Source organism: Amblyomma maculatum, chromosome 1, assembly GCF_055883805.1.
Source record: "Amblyomma maculatum isolate TAMU_Amacu chromosome 1, ASM5588380v1, whole genome shotgun sequence".
Classification (NCBI taxonomy): Eukaryota; Metazoa; Arthropoda; class Arachnida; order Ixodida; family Ixodidae; genus Amblyomma; species Amblyomma maculatum.
In genome coordinates, this window is record NC_139344.1 from 431,491,390 (window position 1) to 431,514,300 (window position 22,911).

A 22,911-nucleotide genomic window follows, 5' to 3' on the forward strand; every position below is an offset into this window, starting at 1 on the left:
CAGTTAGTGAGGGTTACCATATATTGCGAAAAATGCTTCTTGATTACAGGGTTTGGGTTCTGATTTAGAAGGAATGCTTCCATTCATTTTCCAATACACATAGGTGGCCTCTGCCGCTTTGGTACGGTAGTATGAAGGAGACCTTCTATGCGAATATACGAAAGAGCCAGAATGGGGAACAACAAGAACAACAGTGCAGCGATGGAGTTCCCTTTCAGGTCGTTGACAATGAATTAATATTTATGCCTCGCACACGTAACCCGAATATAAATGCACATCGTAACTGCTCTATCCTGCCTCGGTTAGCGCGCTTACAGTATTAATTCCAATGCCAGATTGTCACAAACGACAGGTTGCTTGAGGCATATTATCTTTGTTTGATGTCTGTCTCAAAGGCTCACACAGAGTCGTTGGAGAAAAATATGTGATATGCTTCCAGGGCGAAGGAAATGTTTTTTGCAGCTTTTTTATATATTGATATTTGCGTTTCGGCTTGGGCGGTGCACATATCGAGATCCAACACCACCTATCCGGCCCTCTGATTGCCGCCACACAGGGGCGACATTGGAGGAGGAGCGAAGAGAGGAATTAAGTTATCGGGAGATTGCGAGAGGCAGCGCGTGGGCCCATAGGAACGTTGCGCGGGAAAGATACAGGAGCGACTCACTGATGCCGCTGACGCCGCTGGCGAGTCAAGTCAACGTGGCTCTGCGTTTAGGTTTGGGATGCACGTGCCGTGATCCGCTGATGCCGAGCCGGCGCTTCGGTAACCGGAAAAAACCGCCGCCGCCGCCACGCCGAAAAGAGAAAATTTGTGTGCACTGCCCCTACTGCGAAGCTGGTTAGGGAGAACGGTGACGACAACGCGAAACGCAGGAACGGACTCCAAAGAGCTGCGCTCAAAAACTGAGAACCCGAAATACACTTGATATCATGTCTTTGGGGATTTAAAGCCGTTACGGCTACTACTCCACACGAACATAATTGCAGATTTATGAATGCCTCTATTTCCTTATATGTCCTTACGTCCGCACCTCAAAGTTCAGGCTATCATCCATGTATGCCGTTTTCATTGGTTGCAGCGGTGGCGTAGCTGAGGCAGGAAATCTGCCTCCCGCCCAAGAGAAGTGTGGTTTGAGGCCCTGTGCCACGCAGTTCTCTGCCGGGTTAAAAAAAAAAAAGTCCGTATTGATCGAATGTCACAAACAGGTTTAGGGTGCAATTTGATTCCGGTGAATACCTCCGGAAATGCACTACGTCAACAGTACAGGGTTTGGCTAACCTGTTGTTGCAATAGGTAGGAGCTTCATATGAATAATATAACAATCCCTGCGTATTCTCTAACAAACAACGTGGCCCTCGGTACCAGCGGCTGCGCAGCAATTGACTACGGCGGCGGTCAGACCTATCACGTAGCAAAAGGTGCTAAGAATCTCTGGTTCCGAACAGGCCGTCATTGGAAATTGACCCTGGCAATGTTTCACCATAGAACACTAGCTGGTGAGGCTAGTTTAGCAGCCACTTCGAGGATATTGGCCTCGAGATCGAGCAGAGTCGCCACCTTGCGGCTCAGCGGCGAAACCTAGTCAGTGCGGATGCGTTTTCGCGTCGCGTGCCAGCTCTCAGTGATTTACGCGCGCTCATGCGGCTTGTACAGGAGTGTTTTTGTTTGTTCCGCAGTTCCTGTGAGCTTTTGCTTACCTATATGCCTCTTGACAAACAAATATTAACAGTCTAAAAAACAGTCTAAAACAGTCATTAAAAAAATATACTTTTCCGTATCGAGCATGTCATGCTTGGATAAGGACATCATCCATCGCGGTCTTCGGCGCTTGAGATCCTTTGACCCGCAATGTCTAAAACGAAGTGGTACAGTCGTTACCGCCGTATCAAAGCAAAACAGGTCATTGCCGTCAATAAAGGTTAATGGAAACGCTCAGAAATCGCATATTCTCGTTTCTGTTTGGAATACCGCAGCTACTAAAACATATGCTACCGCAGACTGCTTCATATAGCAGAATGCAGTTTGAACAGACCCCTCTATGCCTACTATGCCGTCTGTATGCACGATAGAGTTGTGTGAGTACTTTTTTTTTTTTTTTGCTCTTAAACCTCTGTCGAGGTGTCTCAATGATAAGGGCGCTCGACTGTTGTTTTCGAGACCGGGGGATTCCATCACAACCGTTTCGAAAGGCGTTCCTCTGCTGTGGGATTTGACTGCACAATAAACAATCCCACGTGGTAAATGTGGTGTTAATAATGAACGACACCAAAACCAGCCTCTGCAATCATCCGTCATAGCCGATGCCGCTTTCATGCGTTAAACCCGGGCCATTATGTATTTCTTTCCTTTTCTTTTCTTTTCTTTTGTTGTTGAAGGCTTTTGTGCGTCCGTAAAAGTTTTAGTGAGCACATTTTGCTTTAAAGAAATGCTCGAATGTTTGGGAAACATATTCCCTGCACCTAATTGTTACCCTAAATATTACATAATACACCTAGATCAATGTACTTTACTGGTAGCCTATTATAATAATTATAATCCCTTTTCGTCCAAGTGCTGTCTTCCGACAGAACTCGTCATTTCTGACAGGGGGAGTAAAACAGCTTCATGCGGGCCTAAATGTCAGTGTTTAGTTCGGGAATAAATACATTTTTATAGTCGCATGATAAGGTGTCCTCCATTTCTTTCGGAATAGTTTTATATCCGGCATCTGTTTTGGAAGCAACCCTAATATTTTACTCAGCATAAGATTTAGTCACTGCTAAATAATTAGTGATAAAGAAATTTTCAGCCTGTAAAATTGCTTCCCAGAACATGACAGTGCCCATGCGCAGTTTATAACGATGTCTTCGCAGCGAGTAATTCGTAGCTTGCACTTTAGCGTTACTAAAAATTAATCGCTGATTATTGTAAATTCTGTCAAGTGTGTAAAAGTTCTCTCCCAGGGTGAAATTTATTCGCATTGCAAAACAATATAATTACACTACTAATGTACCATTATATATTAACATAACATACATGAGAAATCCCTTATACTTTCCTCGGTTTCAGGAAATCATTTACAGTTAGTGGCGCATGCATTAATACACTATCACATTCTATGACAGTGGCCGCAAAAAGCATCTCGTCAAATTCAATCCACTCAGCGCTGTACACGTGAACAATCAGCTTTCCTGTGCGGTGAGGTTTCTTGTATAGTGTCGGCGTGATCTCATATTTGGGGAATACTTGTGCGTGGTTGTCTGGGCCAGAGTTGATGTGCACTCAGTCTAAAGCAACTCGCTATGCAGTACGCTGCCAGTGCTACATTTACCCTGCTTAAGCCTCGAGTCAAGTACGATATAATGGCTTTCTCGATTCAATCTAAATTACTGCAGGTCAGAGCACGAACCTTCATCTGCGTGGGCTTGACACTAAATTCGCCGGTCTCACTCGCTTGAGACACGTGCAAACTGTTTAAAAGTCGATAAGAAAAACAAAGCTGTCATTAGGCAGGCCCGAGCATTAGGCGCGTGAGCGCGGTACAGCGCAAGAAACGTGCAAAGTAAATCTAGAAGACTGGTGGTTGCGTGCTTTTTTTCCCCCTAAAATCCACTCTTCTTCTGCTGCATTGAATAATTCCTATTTTTTTTCTGCCATATTGCAGAAATACTGCAGAAGACACGTTTTCATCGCCAACAAACCTGCCCTTAACTCGGAAGCAGACCTACGCAGCGTGCGTTTCTGTGAGCGCCGCCGGCTGCCGATCCACACTACCGGGGTGACGGTGGCGCCACCTCTAGGTCGATCTCGCGGCGAATAGCGGGCTAGAAATGGGACATCATTGTACTTAGGGTGGTTAGAAGGCCGAATGAGGCATATACTGTATAAAGTTCGGCATGTATTGTGTATCGAGGTTTACGGCAGACACGAGAACGAGGAGGATAGGGCTCGTAGTCCGTAGCTAGCATATGCATATAGCCGGCTAAATAGATAAATTCTATAGCATTTTTTAGCGGGATGACCGGCATCATACATAATAATAAGCGGTATAAACTAAAGGTCGTACAGGTCTAGATCTAGTCATGATGACCAGAACGCTTCTACGAAGGTGTATAATCTGTATTTACTGGTAGGTGACTTCAGTGCTAAGTTAGGCAAAAAGCAGGCTGGAGACCAGGCACTGGGTGATTATGGCATTGCTTTAGGAATATTAGAGGTAGGGTTATTAGCTTAGTTTGCAGAGCACAATAACTTAAGAATCATGAATACCTTCTTCAGCAAACGAAATAACCGGAAGTAGACACGCAAAAGCTGTAACGGGAATGCGAAAAATAAAAATTTCTCCATACTATATCCCAGTCGAAAAAAAGTACAGAAAGTTGTCAAAAATACGACAAAAAATTCTGTAGTTCTGTCGTAAACGTCAGATTTTTCTCTAGTTCTGTAGTACTTTTCTGTAGTTCTACCCTAGTGAAAAAAACCGTATGAGTCACAATAACCTCATACAGATTTCTCATACCAATCTCATACAAATCTCATTAATTCTCATATATTTCTCATATGATGAATGAGTCTAGTATGAGATTATATGAGATTCGTATGAGATTAGTGTGAGTTTAGTATGAGAATTTGTATGAGGTTATTGTGACTCATAGGGTTTTTTCACTAGGGTATAGTCTTTCTGTAGTATATTTCTGTTGTCTGTAGTTCTGTACCACTTTCCTGTCGTAACTGCAGATGTTTCCGATGTTACTACAGAATGTTCTGTTGTCACAATAGGTCTGCCGTCAAAAACCGCACTGAAATTCTGTCGTAACAACAAAACATTTTTTGTAGTTTTTTCCGACTGGGATATGTTCTAACCCTGGCCTTCGGTAGGATGTTGAGCTAATTGGACAGGTGGGATGCAGTGACCGTAGGATTATAAGGTCTCGAATTAGTCTATATTTGAAGAGGGAACGCAACGCACTGGTACGGACGGAAGAAGCCCATGAAGGAATGAGCAGTGAAAGGGAAGGTAGAGCAGTTCAGGATCTCACTACAGATAGGTATTCAGCTTTAACCGAGTAAGAAGACTTCAGTAAATAGAAGCGATGAACGATTCTACAGTGATATCATTATTGAGGACATGGTATGCGTGGGCGGTATAATAGTTAGAGATGATACCGGTAAATATTCTCAGCAGAGGGGGGAGATTTGGTTAAGAAAAGCCGAAGTATGAAAGCATTCCACCCCAACAGAGAGGATAAAATTGAGAGAGATGTCAAGAGTAATAATAGGTAAAAAGTGTCAGGCATAATCAAGTATTGCGCAGAGAAAATCTAGCATGGTCTAAACAAGAGTGGAGGCCGTAAATCGGTGAGGAGGAAATTAGGTATATGCAAAAGACAGGTGTAGCTGCTAAGGGACAAGGCAGGCAATGTCACCACGAATATGGGCAGTATAGTCAAAGTAGCCGAGGAGTTGTATAGAGATCTGTACAGTAGCCGAAGTAGTCAGGACCATAATGAGATGGGCAGTGGTTAAGAGCAATAACACTTCCGCCAGTACTTAAAAAAGAGGTTTAGAAGCTTTAGAAGCTATGAAAAGGAGGAAATCAGCTGGGGAGAATCAGGTATCATTCAAGAGGAAAGTATAGTACAGTTGCATTTTACCCGTAGGATGTTGAGCTAACCTATTGGGCTAAAACGCGGAGGCTAACGAAAAGGGCTTATTTGAGGACAAAGCAGAGTGCTAAGGAAGGAAAAACGGTACCTGTAATGTTAAGAGATAGAAAGTGCGCAGAGTGGGTAAGAAAAATAGCCCTTTTTAACGACTTTTCAGTGGAAATCAAGCAGAGGAAATGGGCACGGACATGTAGTGCGAAGAGGATAACCGGTGGTATCTAATGGTAAAAAATTGAATTCCATCGGAAGGAAAGCGTAGTGCGGCGCGCCTTGTCAGTTAGGGCGAATACGCTTGACAAGAGGGGTCGAGTGGATGCAGCTAGCACAGGGCCGGGTTTATTGAAGGAAAATGGGAGAGGCCTTCGCTCAGTTGTAGGTAAGTCCGGCTGATCATGGTTATGAAGTCGGGTTAGCAGATTGTAAACGAGCATTTCTGACTGCGGAAAAAAAAACTCAAGGACGCCTGTATTTTTCAATAGAATGCCAGTGGACTTCAGTCCCGAATTGCAGATATTCGACAATATGTTCATGCAAATTTCATCCCCATCCTTGTTATTTGTGAGCCGAATGTACCAAAGATCTTGCGACTGTCAGGCTACCAGGCATTTGCATCTCCAACGCACCAGGGAAACAGCAAGGTCATCATTTATATTCGGCAAGAACTCACATATGTAATCCATCCGGTTCCTGCCAGCCAGTGAAGAAGCGCAATCTCACGTGTACACTTGTGGGTGCGTAAATGTCGCCATCTAGTCGTTTTGACGCCACAGAATTGAGCGACTTGATGGCAATTACACCTGGCCCTTCGATCATCATGGGAGACTTTAACGGTCACCACATCATGTGGGGAAGTGTTCGAATGAACCTCAATGGAAGAAAGCTTGTGTCCTTCAACTCTGATCATGACCTGCACTGTCTTAATGACGATGCACCGACCTTTATTCAAGGGTCAGTTTACAGCTGCTGTCTTGATTTAGCTTTCGCGTCTGGATGCCTTATCAGCAACGTCGTATGGTTTGCATATATAGAAACACACGGAAGTGACCACATTCCTACATATGTGATCATTATTGGCCTTTCCAGATCCACGTCAGTCCCACGAATGCGCAGCTTTCGATTGGTCGGCATTTCAAGCACTTATGAAAAATGCTTGCACACCAGGCCTCTCTGCAGGTATTGAAGAGAAAAATAAGGAGACCATGATAAACGCGACGTCTTTCTTCACACCAATGCCTATCTACACAGAGTTTGATACGGAATTACAGCGCCTACGAGCATTACGACGGATGGCAGAGCGTAGATACCGACGCACGAAGTCGCGCCTCGATCTCATAGATGCGAGGCGCATGCAAAAGAAAATTCAGCGCCAAATTAAAGCCCTCGAGGAGAAACGTTGACCGATATTCTGTGAAACGCTTGATCCGCGCAAGCCTTTATCACTCATCTGGAATGTCGTTCGCGGTGTCCGAACATCCCCTAAATAGCTCCACCCATTCAAATCTCTCGCACTCTACCAAAGCCGTGGTGAGGTCGAAGTAGCAGAAGATTTCTGCGCTAGGGTAGCAGGCCAATCGACTCCAACGGCAACGTTACATTTTAACGACGTTCCAGCTTCACAGGATTCACGAATGGACCTTCTCTTCTCCATGGAGGAACCTGATGCTGCGCTATAGCTTCTTGCAGACGGTCATCATCGCTGGGTCCCGACGGTGTAACATACACTGCGCTTGGAAATCTTGGACAAGAAGCTACGCACGCTCTTTTGGAATATTACAGCAAATCATGGAGTGAGGGTACAGTTCCAGACGAGTGGAAGTGAAGTCATTTAATTCCGCTCCTGAAACCTGGCAAATCGCCTGAAACCGTCCAATCGCACTGTCTTGTTGCGTTGGTAAGTGGAAAGAATGCTGCTTACACGTATTGAGTGGTACCTAAAGCGCTACCGCATATATCCGGATATATTATCAGGGTTTCGACGTGAGCGCTCTTCACTTGACAATGTGGTGGACCTGGTATGATCTGTACAACGCCAAAAAATTTTGAAGCACTTACCCCCGGCGTTGTTCCTGGATATAAAGAGCGCATATGACAACGTCACTCACCAGGCAATTTTGGATGCCCCGGAAGCTGCCGAGCTTGGAGGCCATGTTTTTTTGCTGGATACGCAGTTATTTATCCAACTGATCTCACTTTATGCAGACTGAGGATGGTCCAACATCTTCTTATTTCACTTCCTGTGGAGTCCCACAGGATGGAGCACTAAGCCCAACGCTTTTCAATCTTACTCTTGTCGGGGTTGTCGACTTAATACCACAGTCGGCGCAACTTTCAATATATGCAAACTACATCTGTATCTGGGCATCAGGAGTTACGCGCCCACAGGTTAGAGCAAGGCTTCAAAGACGGCAAATATAGTTGCGGCCTACCTCCACCTGCAAGGTCTACAGATATCAAAAGGGGGAACAGCGCAAGCTACACACGGGAAAAAGGGGAGGACAAGACACACACAGCGCTGACTTACGACTGAAGGTTTATTTCAGACACGTAGGTAAATATACAGTAGCATCAAGGGATACAAGCGCAACCTAGTTAGAAACAGTCATCGCCACCAGAAAGCATACAGGAAAACACAGATCATCTAGCTCCCGATAAGAATTGCAATTCTTTATCTATTAGGGCTATGGAGGGGGTGCTGACACAATGCCCTTTAAGATGCGCAATGTTTATGGCGCGACCAGTTTAACGAACTGGTCGCGATGACCAGTTCGTTTCCTGTGCTCAGGGCGTTGTATATTCCACCCCCTTGTCTTGCGGCCATGCATACGTAGGCCAAACAGGCAGATGCCTCAACAAGAGATAGTCTGAGCACAATTACAATGTTACGCAACGTTTCTCGGGCCATCTGGGCATTCATTGCAGAGAATGCAAATGCACCCCTGAGTTGGGCAACACGAGCGTGATAAGCAGGTGCGGTGACAAAACCACGCAAGAGATTACTGAAGCCTTAAACATTGCGCATCTTAAAGAGCATTATGTCAGCAACCCCTCCATAGCCCTAATAGATAAAGAATTGCAATTCTTATCGGGAGCTAGATGATCTGTGTTTTCCTGTATGCTTTCTGGTGGCGATGACTGTTTCTAACTAGGTTGCGCTTGTATCCCTTGATCCTACTGTATATTTACCTACGTGTCTGAAATAAACCTTCAGTCGTAAGTCAGCGCTGTGTGTGTCTTGTCCTCCCCTTTTGTCCGTGTGTAGCTTGCGCTGTTCCCCCTTTCGATGAACCAACTAGCCCGCAATGTTTTGTTCAACTACAGATATCAACTGAAAAGTGTTCGCTAGTTGCATTTACACGCAAGAACATGTCACCTTACACCATACGTATTGATGGTAAAGCAATACCCTACGAAAGCAGCCATCGCTTTCTAGGAGTTATCATCGACCGAAACCTTTCGTGGACTCTCCATATTTCATTAATGAAAAAGAGGCTGACAGAAATTCCTCACGTACTTGCCTTTATTGGGGGAAAGTCATGGGGTGCACCCTTGCGGTCGATGCTCCAACTACACCGTACATTATTTATGGGATTTCTTCGGTACAGCCTACCTGCACTTGGAAACATCATGGAAAACCAACTTAGAAATTCTGCAGAGCGTTCAAGTTCAAGCTGTGCGAACCTGCCTGGGATTGTCAAAATGTGCCTCTACGGCTGCTACCATTTGAATTGCGCAGGAGCATCCCATATCTACCTACCTAACAGTTGACGCCTTTAGGGCACGTTTCTGACACATCTCTCGGGTTCCCTGTCATCATTTGGCCAGTTTTCCTATTACCAGGCCGCGTACATCGTTTACAGAGACCGTTGATGCGCATCGCGCTATTTTGCCGTCCCAGTTTACACCAGCATCTAGACCGTGCTCTCCACTATGGAGCCTGCATAAACAACACGTGCTTCTTTCAATACCCGACATCAGGAAGAAGGTGAAGCTATCGCCGGCAGAACTAAAACAAATCACTTTTGAATACTCCCATGAGCACCATGCAAATCATTTGCACGTCTACACCGATGGTTCAGTGAATGCCGTAAGTTCTTAAGGCTCCATGGTCATACGCTCAATTAATACAAAAATAAAAGTTAGGACTATTCACCAGACTTCTTCAACAGCTGCAGAGCTAACCGCTCTTCGTGTCGCAATTATGCATATCAGTCAGCAGAGCCCTTAGCGGTGGTCTATTTTCGCAGATTCAAAACCAGCCCTGCAAGCCTTAAAAGCGGCTCTTCGCCGTGGAGCCCATGAACAACTCTTTGCGGAAATACGAAACATTCATCGCTATGCAATTAATGGAGGACATCACATCATCTTCCAATGGCTTCCAGAACACAGCGGCATAGCGGGTAATCTTCGGGCGGACGATGTTGCACGAACAGCCCACCAAGACGGCGATTGTGTGTTGATTCCCTTTTCCAGGGCAGACGCAGCGGGCAGTCTTAGCGCAGTTTCGCGGGAACACATGCTCTCCTTGAGGAATTCTGGCCAGTTTGCGAACTGCCGCTTAAAATCCCTGAAACCTGACCTGAAGCTCCGGCTTCCACCTGGCCTACCCCGGCGAGAAGAAACTTTGTTGCTGTGCCGCCTGTGGGTTGGTGTAGCATTCACAAACTAGTATTCTTTTATAGATATTGCAAACAGCCCTGCACGTACAAACTGGGTGAGACGAGTCTATAGGTCACATTCTTTGTGAGTTTCCCATATACAGTGAGGAAAGACAGTGTTATGCCGTACGCTAAAGCATTTAGATGGACGCCCGTTGACTGAAATTAAGATTTTAGGTACCTGGCCACGGCGATCGCCTGCGGTGAAGGCCTCCCAGGCACTGCTCCGCTTTATGAAAAGCACAAGCCTAATCAAAAGACTTATTTTGCTGTTATGCTACGTTGATATGACTGTGACATGATGTGATGTGACATGTCTGCGATGGGCCTGTACTAACTTCACCCATCCCTCTCTCACATCTTTTATATCCACTCACCCATTTCCCCCAGTGCAGAGTAGCAAACCGGTTTCTTTTACGGGTTAGCCTCCCTGCCTTTCCTCCTGATCTTCCTCCTCCTCCTATTGACTGCGGATGTACCTTGTTTTACTATTGCCCAAGGTGCCGAAGGCAGGTTTTAAATAGGGGTACCTAGTCTCGTTCATGGATAGCAAGGTAGGACCCATTAGTTAGCACATGCAAAGTTTGAACACCCTTATCTATGTTCAGAGAGATGGCGGGGCTCCCTCCAACATCATGGAGTTGAACAAAGTGCAGGCGCCCGTCCCACGGGCCCGCTCGCTTACCATCAGCGTGTGTTGCCCCTTCACTGAGTCCCATGTTCACGGCAAATTAATAGCGCACTTAGTATTTAAAGTCCACCAAGTAGCAGCAGCGTGTTCGTAGGAGGAAACAATCAACTAATCATTTAAGGCGACTTAAATTAATTAATTGAATTGAATTTTACACAATCAGAGTAAATTTGTTTTTTTTGAAACTTGACATTTCCCATATCAGCTGTAAAGGTGCCGTGAGTCGCCAATACAGTCCGTATGCGCTCGGCTCGTTGTTCAAAAGCGCTTTGGCACACAAAGCCAACTTAAAGGGATAGAACATTGGCCAAATATGTCATTAAAATATGCCGGAAACTAAAAGATCTTGCCTCATATAGTACAGATTGAAGAGTAAAATATCAAAGAAGCGGGGCTTTACAATTTTAATTTGTCATTGAAAATTGCATAAAAACAACCGAGGCGACCTCTTGCGCAGAAAAGAAAATACTATCACTGTAGTAACCAATGTGAACACATCACTCAAAAGTATCACTGTTTTTCTTCAGTGTAAATGGTCATTTTTAAATCCCATGCTTGATAGCTGTGCTCGGAATTTATGCATCGGACCTTGATTCTTACGTCTCACTTCCTAATAACGTATGTATGAGAGAAATTAGCTGTCGGGCGTCCAGATGACGTAATCAGAAAAATAAAAATCATGTCCCCACCATAAATCGAACTTCCATCCCTCAGATTCCCAGGCGAGCGCTTTCAGCAACTGAGGCATGGCCGGGATCGTGGAAGGCACATCAAAATTCTCCTTGTCTACCGTGAGGATGACAATAGCGATGTGGGGGAAGAGGAGGAAAAAAAACCTTATTTAATTAAACTTCAGTCAGACACTTCCAGAAGGACCCCTTAGTCCAGGAGCCCGCTGGCCATTCCCTCTGGCTTGACCCGCTCTACCTTTCGTAGCTGATCGACAGCTTGCGTAACCAGGAGAGCGGCCTCCCAGGAGGATAACGTGGGGTTATTGAGGTGATGAACGAGTACAAGATGTGGAAATTCCCATAGGTAATGATAGAGAGTTGGTGGGAGGGCGATGCAATAGGTGCAGTACGTTGGGAAGACCGGTGGGTGAAAGATGTAGGCGCATTGAGGAAATGGTAACGAATGCGTCAAGAGTCGTCGCCGGTACGTGCTTTCGACATGGTTGAGAGTGTGATGTGGTGGCGGGTACGTTACGGGGCAACGACGGTAGTGGCGGACCATTTTATTGTAGTCAAGAGGTTGGATGCGGGTCCATACTGAACATTTGTGGAGGCCATCTGCCGGCGCTCGGAAGCTCAGTTCTCGGGAAAAAGCGTCAGCGCGCCCATTTCGAGGTTGTCCTCGTGCCCAGGTACCCATGCAATGGTGATGGGATCCAGAGGGAAGTTAGTGCAAACAGTATTCGAGCGGACGACTAGAGAAGAGTCCCTCGCTGGAGATATCGGTACGCTGCTTGGGAGTTCGTGCATATCGTGGTGTGCTGAGCCTGTAGCAGACTGTTGTGTGCGATAACTTGTGATGGTCAGGAATTCGGCCTTGGCGAAGCTAGTGCATTGGATGGAGACCGCATTAAATGTTCAGCGATGGATGTCCGTGAACACGGCAATGCGGATGTAAGAATGGCCTCGGTTATGAGAAGGTTCCGCGTAGATGATGTCCTGGCGTTCAGAGCACTGTTTAGAGATATATAAGGCCCGGCTGCGCTACGCCCTTTGTGATGTTCGGGATTCATATTTCGGGGGATGGATATGAGTTCTATCGTATACTCCGCAGATGCGGTGGGATCAGTATTTGAATTATAGGTTAGGGATCAAGGGGGATGTATCCCACTGAGGGCAGACGATAAGCGCCTGTAGGTGTACGCAGTTTACGCTGCTGGCTGGAGAGGTGCACCTCTAAGATTTCGTCGACATTTTTGTGTCCATAATCGAAGAACCCGGATTGTACTGGTATAACGAGATAAATAAACTGCTGCTTTAACAGCATGAGCGTTGAAGGACGTAAAGTTAATTGAGTTACTATATGATAATTGAACATACGTGATATGATATGATATGTTTGCGGTACGTCTTTTATTGCCTACCACAACTCGTCCTCCTGGTTGCTGCTGATGGCTTCCAGCATTGGTCCACATAAAAACAGCGCATGATGTGATAGAAATCTTCAGCACAAATGTTTTCTATGGCGTTTCTACCAAACCCGCAATGAAATCGAACACTTTAGACAGGTATCCTTCAACTGCGACGAAAATTAATCGATGCCTCAATTCCAGTGTTCTGTCTCTTGAATCATTGCGAAGGGAGACCGTTTAAAATTAGCCAACGTTTTGTAAATCAACCTGACTGTAAAAAAGACAACAATTGAGGAACGCCTACTCTCCGCCATTAAGGATAAGGCACGATAACGTTTCACGCACACGGGCGATGGATTTAGCTTTTTTTATTCATTTTTATTTTTATTTATTTTTTTTTTTACATGGCGGTACTTAGCATCAGCAAACATTGGTTTTCCATTCTAAGCAGTTCGCCACCTTTGAACGCATTTTTTCATTTTTTCAACTATTTGAAATAATAAATTGTTCAATTACACAGTACTTGTTAATTAGCATCATCAAGCATTTCCTTTCTGACACTTTTGAATCCTGTTTCAAATTTTTTCCTTCTTTTCAAATATTTTTCAATAATTAATCAGTTAATTGCAATGATTTCACTAACTCGTCATCGCTTATCACACACCAATTGGTTATCAATCACTAAAACACAAAATTTCAAGCATACAAGTTTCTTGTACCTAGCCGCTCATCATTTTGGACCCGTTGTGCTGAGTCCGCCGACAGCTTTTCGACCGAACGAACTGCATAATATCGATAAGTTAAAAGCTCCAATAGGCCGGCGAATCTTACTTGATAGCGTGGGAGAATAAGGTGCTAGCACAGTGCCATGCCGCGATTTTTCAAGACGAAGCAGACCTTATGAATCGACATTTATTTTCCTAAGCTTGCAAATGAATTGTTAGGCAATTAATTTTACTCAGTTGTAACGTCGATGGAAGAAAAGATACAGCGGACTAGACCACTTGACCTTCAAGAGATATCAATTGCGGTGATTAGGCTAGGGCATTCCATCTTTAATGCAGTATCATTAGAAATGTGATTACGGCAAATCGCTGTCCGCCTAGGCGATGCCATTTTGTAAAATGCACAATGCGTGAAAATCACTTCAGCGCGTTTCCGATGCTTATTTCTGATGTTCGATATTGCAAGCCATTTTGTCAATTAAGAATATTCAAAAAGGAATAACCTTCAATCAATGCTTACGGCTTTTATTTTGGCACTAATAGGCCTTCAATCGCCGCTTTAACAGAAACAATGAGAATGAGAATTCAGCACTATAAATATTACCCGTCTCCCTGTGGAATCCACCAGCCCCGATTAGCCCAGGTATATATCTCACAGTTAATAAAATACAAATTTGTAAACAGAAAAAAAGAAAAATAAACATTCTTTATACCGAAAGACAAGACCTTTAAAGTTATTCCTTTAATAATTATTAAGATAGTTACCCATTAAACTTACTTCCCGAATATTAATGCTTCCAATATTAGATCCGTAGAGTTTATGTAAGAAAATACTCTTTCCATATTAAAGAAAGTCGTTCAGCATTCGGCGTTTCAAACGCTACAGTCTCTGCAGCATGCGACGTAGGTAAAATTTTTAACTCAGAGCTAATTTGTTTCAGTAATGATACCATTTAAAACAGGCAGCGTCTGTTCTTTCGATACGTTGCATGTGACGCATTTGTGTTGTATGTTTTCTGCTGTCGCGTGTTTTAGGTTAATGGGGGGGGGTTTGGCAGCTTTCCACCCCCCCCCCCCCCCCCCAGTACATGTTTTCGTTTTCTTGTATGATGCTTTCATCATGCTCAATTTTAGTCAACGCAAAAACGCAAAGCTTTGAGAGCCATCATCCACTCACCCGTTAAGTATCGACCATGCGTGGTAATACCAGAATGTATTTCTCCATGTGTGATTTGTCGCAGGTTTGACGGGCAGCTCAGACAATCAACTCATTTATGCCGAAAATGACTATGTTCCTTGGTTCGCCATTCTCCACCAGTCAGACCCAATGTGGAGTACTTGAGAGAAGAGAACAATGGGAAAAGGTGTGTTTTTGAGAATTATGCTCTGTCTTAACAGGCGCTGCGGTTTCTGCGCCGTATGGCATGTCGCAGAGTACTCGCATGACAACGATTAACGTGTTTTTCTTGAGGAAACAAAGGCTGAAGACTCCAGAAGCGCTGTATGTTGAAGTCTGTGGTCACTGGAAATGCACTAAGCGTTGTGGAATCAAGCTTCTTTCAACTCATTTATTTATTTATTTCGCTGTAGATTTTTGTGATAGAACTTAGTTATCCCCAGGTATACTATCGCTATGTTACTTTCAAGCCTCGTAGTTTGAAGTAGCTCGAGTTACTGTAGAGCTGCTTTTGAATGTACAGATGTGAGTTTTTCTTTTAGAGGTTTCATGTAGCCATCTTTGCAGGAATGCATGACGGCCTCACTGCCTCTTTCTTAGAGTGTTAGTGGACGCCTTGTACATTTTTATGTCCCGCTTGTTCGTCGGTGCACGCATCTAGTGCCAGATTTTGACTGGTTCCAATATATGCTGTTAAGCGTGCACTATCGAACGGATAGACAATTTGTTTTAAATAGAAGACCAAATTAGCCGAATTCTGCCGAAATAGCTCAATGGTCATTGATGGTTTGCCTGGTGTACTCAGTAGTGCCTCTTGCTTTACTGGATCAAAATTGATGCTGTTTATTATAGACATTTTTTTTCGGCGGTCGATTAGTCTCGTGAACAGGAGATGTAAACTCTGTATTTGAACCTTCAGGCGTCTGCAAATATGTGCATATATACGCCTAAATAAGCTGACATTGATACTGACATATATCTCACAGTCCAATAGGTCCAGACATGTTAAACGTGATCCCACAATCGTTTTCAAAATCCTCATCTGAGCACAGCTGCCAAGTGATTGATCTATTAGCCATCTACGGCATAATAATGTCAATTGTTTTCATCAACGGCACAAATGAGCGAGATAAGTACGTGCTATCAGCTGCCGCTCTTTCGCAGTTGCCGACAAAGGACAGAAAGGACCATGAAGCTACATGAAGACCCATGCAGGTCATGCTGTTAGATCGAGGAGTCCAGCTGACCTACGTGGCTATGGTGATTAAACAGGTAAAATACATAAACCTTCAATTAACATCATCAAGGATTTTAGGAGTGCGTTCAAATAGCCTAGAACTGGTTAGACGGAGAGATCCACCTCTTCATGCAGAAAAAAGCGGCAGCAATACAGCACAGGCGGAACAACAAAACAAACAGAACAAAAACAAACAAAATATCGTACACAGCTAAAAAATTATTTAAAAAATCCTCCCTCCTCTAGAGGATAGATGATTTTTCTCTAGACACTATCACATGTGTCATGCAAGGCGTTGTCCCATGCTTCACGGCCTATATATGACATGTTCAGTAATGTAGAGCAATTTCTAAACATTTACGCTAGGGGACTCTGTCTTGAAACACACACGGCAGTACACTTTAGCGTCAGCAGACATTCTGTGATTCTGTTTTATGCTCAGCGAAAGTATAAAGAAATGGCTAGTGAAATCCGTCCCATACTTGGCGCCTCCTGCTACGCATCCGACTTAGCAGCACTGAGAATATGTCATAAACGCTTTAAAATCAGAGTATAATAATTAAATATTTGTTTCAACTCATACAAAACAAGATTTCTAGTCTTCAGAGGCAGGACATCACAACATTAGCGAAGAGACAGAGGCCCCTGAAGAATCTAGAAAGATTTGAACTTTCAGAGCTGCAAATTAAAATGACAACAAAATACGCAACCTCTAACTCTGAGGGAAATAAAAAACGGACAAATAATTTTCAGGAACATTTTGACCACAAGTCCTAACGTCACAATATGCGCGGTCGCCGGAAAGTATTGCTTTTGCACTCGTGTTGAAAGACCGAACAAAATTTCCTTCCAAAAGCCGCATATAATGGTCCCATATCGATGCACCGCGCCTTTCACACGAGGGTCGTCGTCTCTTTGCCCTAGCAGACGGAGGTGGTCCCCCATTTCTGGCTCTTTCCCAAAGCATTCATACTTCATTATTCATTGGCTACTTGTATCACGCCTGTCCTCGTGGAAATATTGTACTTTACACTCTTGACGCCCGCAGGCTTGTGTTTGGTTTCGGCTGCGGACATTCCCGTTCCATGCGCTACGTTCTTGGCTCATGGCGGCCATCCAGCACGGAGTACTGCGCACACCACCCAACGTACCCCCGGTAATGGAGGCAACTAATGTATCCGTCATCTTCCGGTTCCCCTGCTAGCGCCCGACGTACAGACCGTGCGGCAGACCTCGTTGCGCCTGCCAAGTGAGGGAGGAGTGATGACCTCTCTGCTTAGTCCCGGCTGTGCAGAATTGCAGCCATCTTTTGTACTATGACACCCGTCAGTGGTGACGTGCTCAGACGAACCCGTTCGCGCTACAATCCGAGCACGCGGCACTTTGCTGGTTTTCTGCGCAGTTGTGGACTGTGCTGCTTTCTCTGCAGCTTCCGCGCCCTCCCCTCCTCCCCCGCCCGCTTTATTGGCGGGCTAACACCATTTACGTCGGGACTTATGAAGCGGCGGCTTATCGCGAATTCTTTTTGCAGCCCCATGCACCACTCCACGGCACAGTTATTCCCGGAGCACGCCCTTGGTGCGCTTCAGCGCTTCCGCTGGCCCTTGCGACTGCAGCTTATTGTTGATTGCAGCCGCTCACTCCTGCCATTTTTGAAATAGAGCTTCGGAGGCCAACCCATTGTACAACAAATGGGGCTGTGATGTCGGGGACCGTGCTGCAGGATTTACAACTCGTTCCTAAAAGGGTCCCGCGTAGGCTGCCCAATTTCGTCACGATCGGTCCCAATTCGTACCCTTGTGGGCAGCCCAAATAGGGCTGCCCGCATTCAACCTGGATAGCCGAATGTGGGCAACATGCCAAAATGACTAATGGGCCCGTCTTTTGTACTGGCGGGTGCCGCCCCATTGATCAAATTTTTATTTTCACGTTGGTAAATCCCACCAATACTCTAGTTGTACCGGCGCAGATTTTACAGAGGCCAGCCCAATTGGGACTGACCACGTGTTGCCCTCATGGGTTGAATCTGAGACTTTCCGGGATGCCCAAGGTTCATTAAGCATCATGTGTGAAACACTGAGCACTATTTCTTTAGCTTGAATTATATATACTCAGCAAGATGAGAGAATTTAATTCCCAAAATTATAATAATGCTGACTGGGCCACATTGCCTTCTAAATATTGGTCCGAAAATTAATTTTGTGGCTGTGTGTCGAATAATAATGGCGTAGAAAAGATTCCAAGCTAATTCAGTACATACTCGTAAAGCGGAACAGTTACTGCTGTATATTTTCTGCTGCCAATACTGCATAATTACCATAGTTGCGAGAATAAAATGGTACTCTTTAGTAACGGCATGAATATGCTTTGTACAGTTATGCGAATCCTCCAAAAGAGGCAATTAGCTGCGCTTATAATATGCATTACATAAACACAATGGCCCTTTAAAGATGGTGTAGGGGTGTGCTTATTCAGTCGACGCAGATAGATTCCGCTGCTCAGGATGAGCTCGCAGCGGAGCGTTTAGGCGTACCGAATCACAAAGACAACGACCAACGTCTTCGTTTTCGAGAGCGCCAGCACTCGACGCATGTCAGAGGCTATAACGATGAAGATTACGCCACTACAGTTTCCCCGCGGGTAGAAAATGATTCATCCTGGCGACTCATAAAGCCAAACGGACCGACGGATCGTAGTAGGGCTTGCAAATTTGAAGAAGGCGTAATGGGCTCAACTACGCAGTTGACAGGAGTTGTTTTTTGGAGGACTCGGTATGGACTGTGATACCGAGCAAGACGTTTCTTTGAAAGGCCGGTGGTTGTAGCAGGAACCCAGAGCCACATCAGGGAGTTGGGTGCATATGAAGGAGTCTCGCCAGTCACGCTGGTGTTTTTGTTGCCACTGGTTTTCCTTTGTAACCGAACGAGTGAGCTGACGGCGTTCCTCTGCGTACTTGGCGGCGTCCGAGAGTGGCGTCGATTCAGAAACATCAGGTCGGTAGGGAAGAAGCGTGTCCATTGTGCAGATTGGCTCGCGCCCAAAAGAAGAAAGAATGGAGAGAATCCGGTTATGCTCTGTGTCGCAGTGTTGTACGCGTAGGTTACTAAGGGAAGAACCTGGTCCCAGTTGGAATGAGCGTCGTTCACGTACATGGCCAACATGTCACTCATAGTACGGTTGAAGCGTTCTGTCAGGCCATTCGTCTGAGGGTGGTAAGACGTAGCGGTGCGGTGAATGATGCGGCATTCTTTCAGGAGGGCGTGACGAGTGTCGGACAAGAAAACGCGTCAACGGTCGCTGAGTAGTTCCTTGGAAGTCCCATGGCGAAGAATTATGTTCTTGAAAAGAAACAAAACGACGTCTCGTGCGGAGGCAGAGGGTAACGGTGAGGTTTCAGCGTAGCGAGTAAGATGGTCTACTGCCACGATAATCCACAGTTTCCAGCTGGAGTAGTAGGAAGAGGACCATAGAGATATATGCCAACGCGGTCAAATGGACGAGCTGGGCAAGGTAACGGCTGCAACCAAACAAGGGACTTCTGAGGAGTTCTTCGGCATTGACAAGATTCGCAAGCGCGCACGAAATGTCGTAAAAAGTGGTACATTCCACGCCAGTAAAATCGCAGGCGGAGGCGCGTGTAGGTTTTCAATACGCCACCGCGGGCGCACTGTGGGTCACTATGGAACGCAGCACAAATGTCGGCGCGGAGATGACGTGGGATAACTAGAAGCCATATCCGTCCCTCAAGCAAATAAATACAGCGATAGAGTAGAACGTCGCGAATGGAGAAGTGGTGGGCTTGCCGGACTAGTGCTCTGGATGAACGACCGGGAGTAGGACTTGAAAGAAAATCTAAAAGTGGACTGATCCATGGGTCGTTCCGCTGCTCAGTGGCCATATCAAAAGTATCAAGGGTCGAGAATTCGTAAGCACAGACGTGGTCAGACGAGGAACCACTAGGCAAAGGTGAGCGGGAAACAGCGTCCGCGTCCGTACGCTTCAGGCCTGATCGATAAATGACATAAATGTCATACTCCTGGCGACGGAGAGCCCAGCGAGCAAGGCGACCGCATGAGTCTTTGAGAGAGGCCAGCCAGCAAAAAGCGTGGTGATTGGCCACGACATAAAACGGTCGGCCATAAACATAGGGATGAAATTTTCCAATGGCCCAAACAATGGCCAAACATTCTCTTTTTGTTACAGAAAAATTAGACTCTGCTTCCGTCAATCTTCAGCTGGCGTATGCCACGACATACTCGCTGTAACCAGGCTTACGTTGGATGAGGACGGCACCGATCCCAATACCGCTGGCGTCAGTGTGAATCTCTGTAAGCGCAGACGGATCAAAGTGGCGGAGAATGGGAGGCGAAACCAAAAGGCGACGTAAAGTGTCGAAGGCTTTATCGCAGGCTGGAGTCCAGGCTGAAATGTCGGAACTGTCGACAAGGGGCTGGGTCAGAGGAGAGATTATAGAGGCGAAGTTCAAGATGAAACGTCAAACGTCGGAGCAGAGGCCGATAAAGCTCCGGTGCTGCTTTAGGGAGGTTGGTTTCGGAAACTGTGCAACTGCGCGAAGTTTGGTTGGGTCGGGAAGAATGCCGTCCTTAGAAACTCAGTTCAGTTCAGGCGTTCAGTCGTGTCCGACTCTTCGTGACCCTATGGACCATGTCACGCCACGCTTTCCGGTCTCTCACTATCTCCTTAACATCACATAGCTTCATCTGCAATGCCTCGAGAATGCCATCTAACCATCGCGTTCGCTGCCTACCCCTTCTCCGGCGACCCTCAACCTTTCCCAACATCAAATCTTTCTCCAGCGACTCCTCTCTTCTCATCAGATGACCAAAGTAGCTGAGCTTTAACTTTAGAATTTGACCCTCCAATGAGCAGTCAGGGTTTATGGTCGACAATATCGACTGATTTGATCTTCTGGCAGTCCAAGGAACTCTTAAGAGTCTTCGCCAGCACCACAATTCAAACGCGTCAATTCTTCGGCGGTCAGCCTTTTTCACAGTCCAACTCTCGCATCCATACATCACAACTGGAAAGACCATAGCACGGGTTATACGGATCTTGGTTGGCAGACGAATGTCTCTGCTCTTTACTAGGCGGTCAAGGCTAACCATTGCTCTCTTTCCCAGAAGCAGGCGTCTCCTAATTTCATGGCTGCAGTCTCCTTCCGAGGTAATCTTGGCGCCCAAGAACAGAAAATCTGTCACAGCTTCCACTTCTTGTCCATTGATGCTCCAGGACTTGATAGGGCAAGACGCCATGATCTTCGTCTTTTTAATGTTCAGTTTAAGCCCAAACTTCTCACTCTCTTCTTGTACGCGCATCAGAAGTCTCTTGAGTTCCACTTCACTTTCTGCCATTAAAGTGGTATCATCCGCATATTTAAGGTTGTTGATACGTTTTCCAGCAATCTTCACTCCAGCTGAAGACTCGTCCAGACCGGCCTTCCTCATGATGCACTCTGCATATAGGTTAAATAGGCAGGGCGACAGTATGCAGCCTTGCCTCACCCCTTTCTCAATCGGAAACCAATCAGTAAGACCATGCCCAGTTCTGACTGTGGCCTCTTGCCCTTCATACAGGTTCCTGAGGAGACAGATGAGGTGAATTGGAACTCCCATCTCTCGGAGAGCTTGCCACAATCTGCTGTGATCTAGGCCGCAGCCGTGGCCTAGTGGTTAGAGCGCCCGTCTCGGCTGCGGGAGGTGGTCAGTTCGAAACCCACCGCCGGACACCCACCGGTAAAAATGGGTACAAGCGTCCCCCGGCCTGGTGCTCGGCTTTTACAGGGGTGTGCGTTTGGGAGAAGCTCCGTAAACCCCGCTGCGCGCCCCTCCTCCGCAGTGGGCCCAAACCCAGTTTCGAACCTCGCAGCCTGCAAAGGTGGTTCTGTTTGTCTTGCAAAGGTACTTCCTTTGACCCTCACCTGAAGTGCTCCCTTAGAGCCTCAGCTGCAGCAGTCCTAAAAAAACAAAACGAAAAAAAAAGGGCCACATAATGGGCTGTTGCCGCGCAAGGCGGACTTATTGTTGTCCGATGGCGGAACGAATCACTGCCACATCGGCGCAACTATTTGGGCCGTGACCCCTTTTCCCAAGCATTTCACCCCAGAAGAGCCGAGCACCAGGCCGGGGGAAAGCTTGTACCCATTTAAAAACCGGTGGGTAACCGGCGATACCAGGGATCGAACCCGGTACCTCCCGAATGCGAGGCGGATGCTCTACCACAAGGCCACCGCTTCGGTGGCCTAAAATTATAAGTTTTCGGGCGGCGAAGTGGCACTTATTCAACTGAAGCCCAGCGTCGGCGATACTCGTGAGGACATGCTTCAGGCGGAGAAGGCGAGACGATAAGTCGGTAGAAAAAACTACAATGTCATCCAGATAACAAAGACAGGTCCACTTGAGTCCACCTATAGGACAGCGTACATCAGGCGCTCGAAAGTAGCTGGGGCATTGCAAAGGCCAAAGGGAATAACGTTGAACTCGTATAAGCCGTCCGGTGTTATAAAAGCAGTTTATGAGCGGTCATCGTCAGCCATCGGCACCTGCCAGTAGCCAGAGCGTAAATCCAAAGAGGAGAAATACTTGGCTCCTTGTAAATAGTCCAAGGCGTCGTCGATTCGTGGCAGACCATAGACGTCTTTGCGCGTGATCTTGTTTAGCCTACTTTAATAGACGCA

General features: G+C 46.0%; 1 long non-coding RNA gene across 2 annotated transcripts in view; it reads left to right on the forward strand.

Moving 5' to 3' along the window:
• Positions 1 to 16,254, forward strand: part of LOC146209391 (uncharacterized) — a 66,752-nt gene extending 50,498 nt beyond the window's left edge. For both annotated transcript variants that reach the window (XR_014703431.1, XR_014703432.1), the window contains exons 2-3: positions 15,045 to 15,167; positions 16,145 to 16,254. This is a non-coding gene — a long non-coding RNA (uncharacterized LOC146209391). The remainder of the gene's footprint in view (positions 1 to 15,044; positions 15,168 to 16,144) is intronic.
• Positions 16,255 to 22,911: the final 6,657 nt, after the last annotated feature.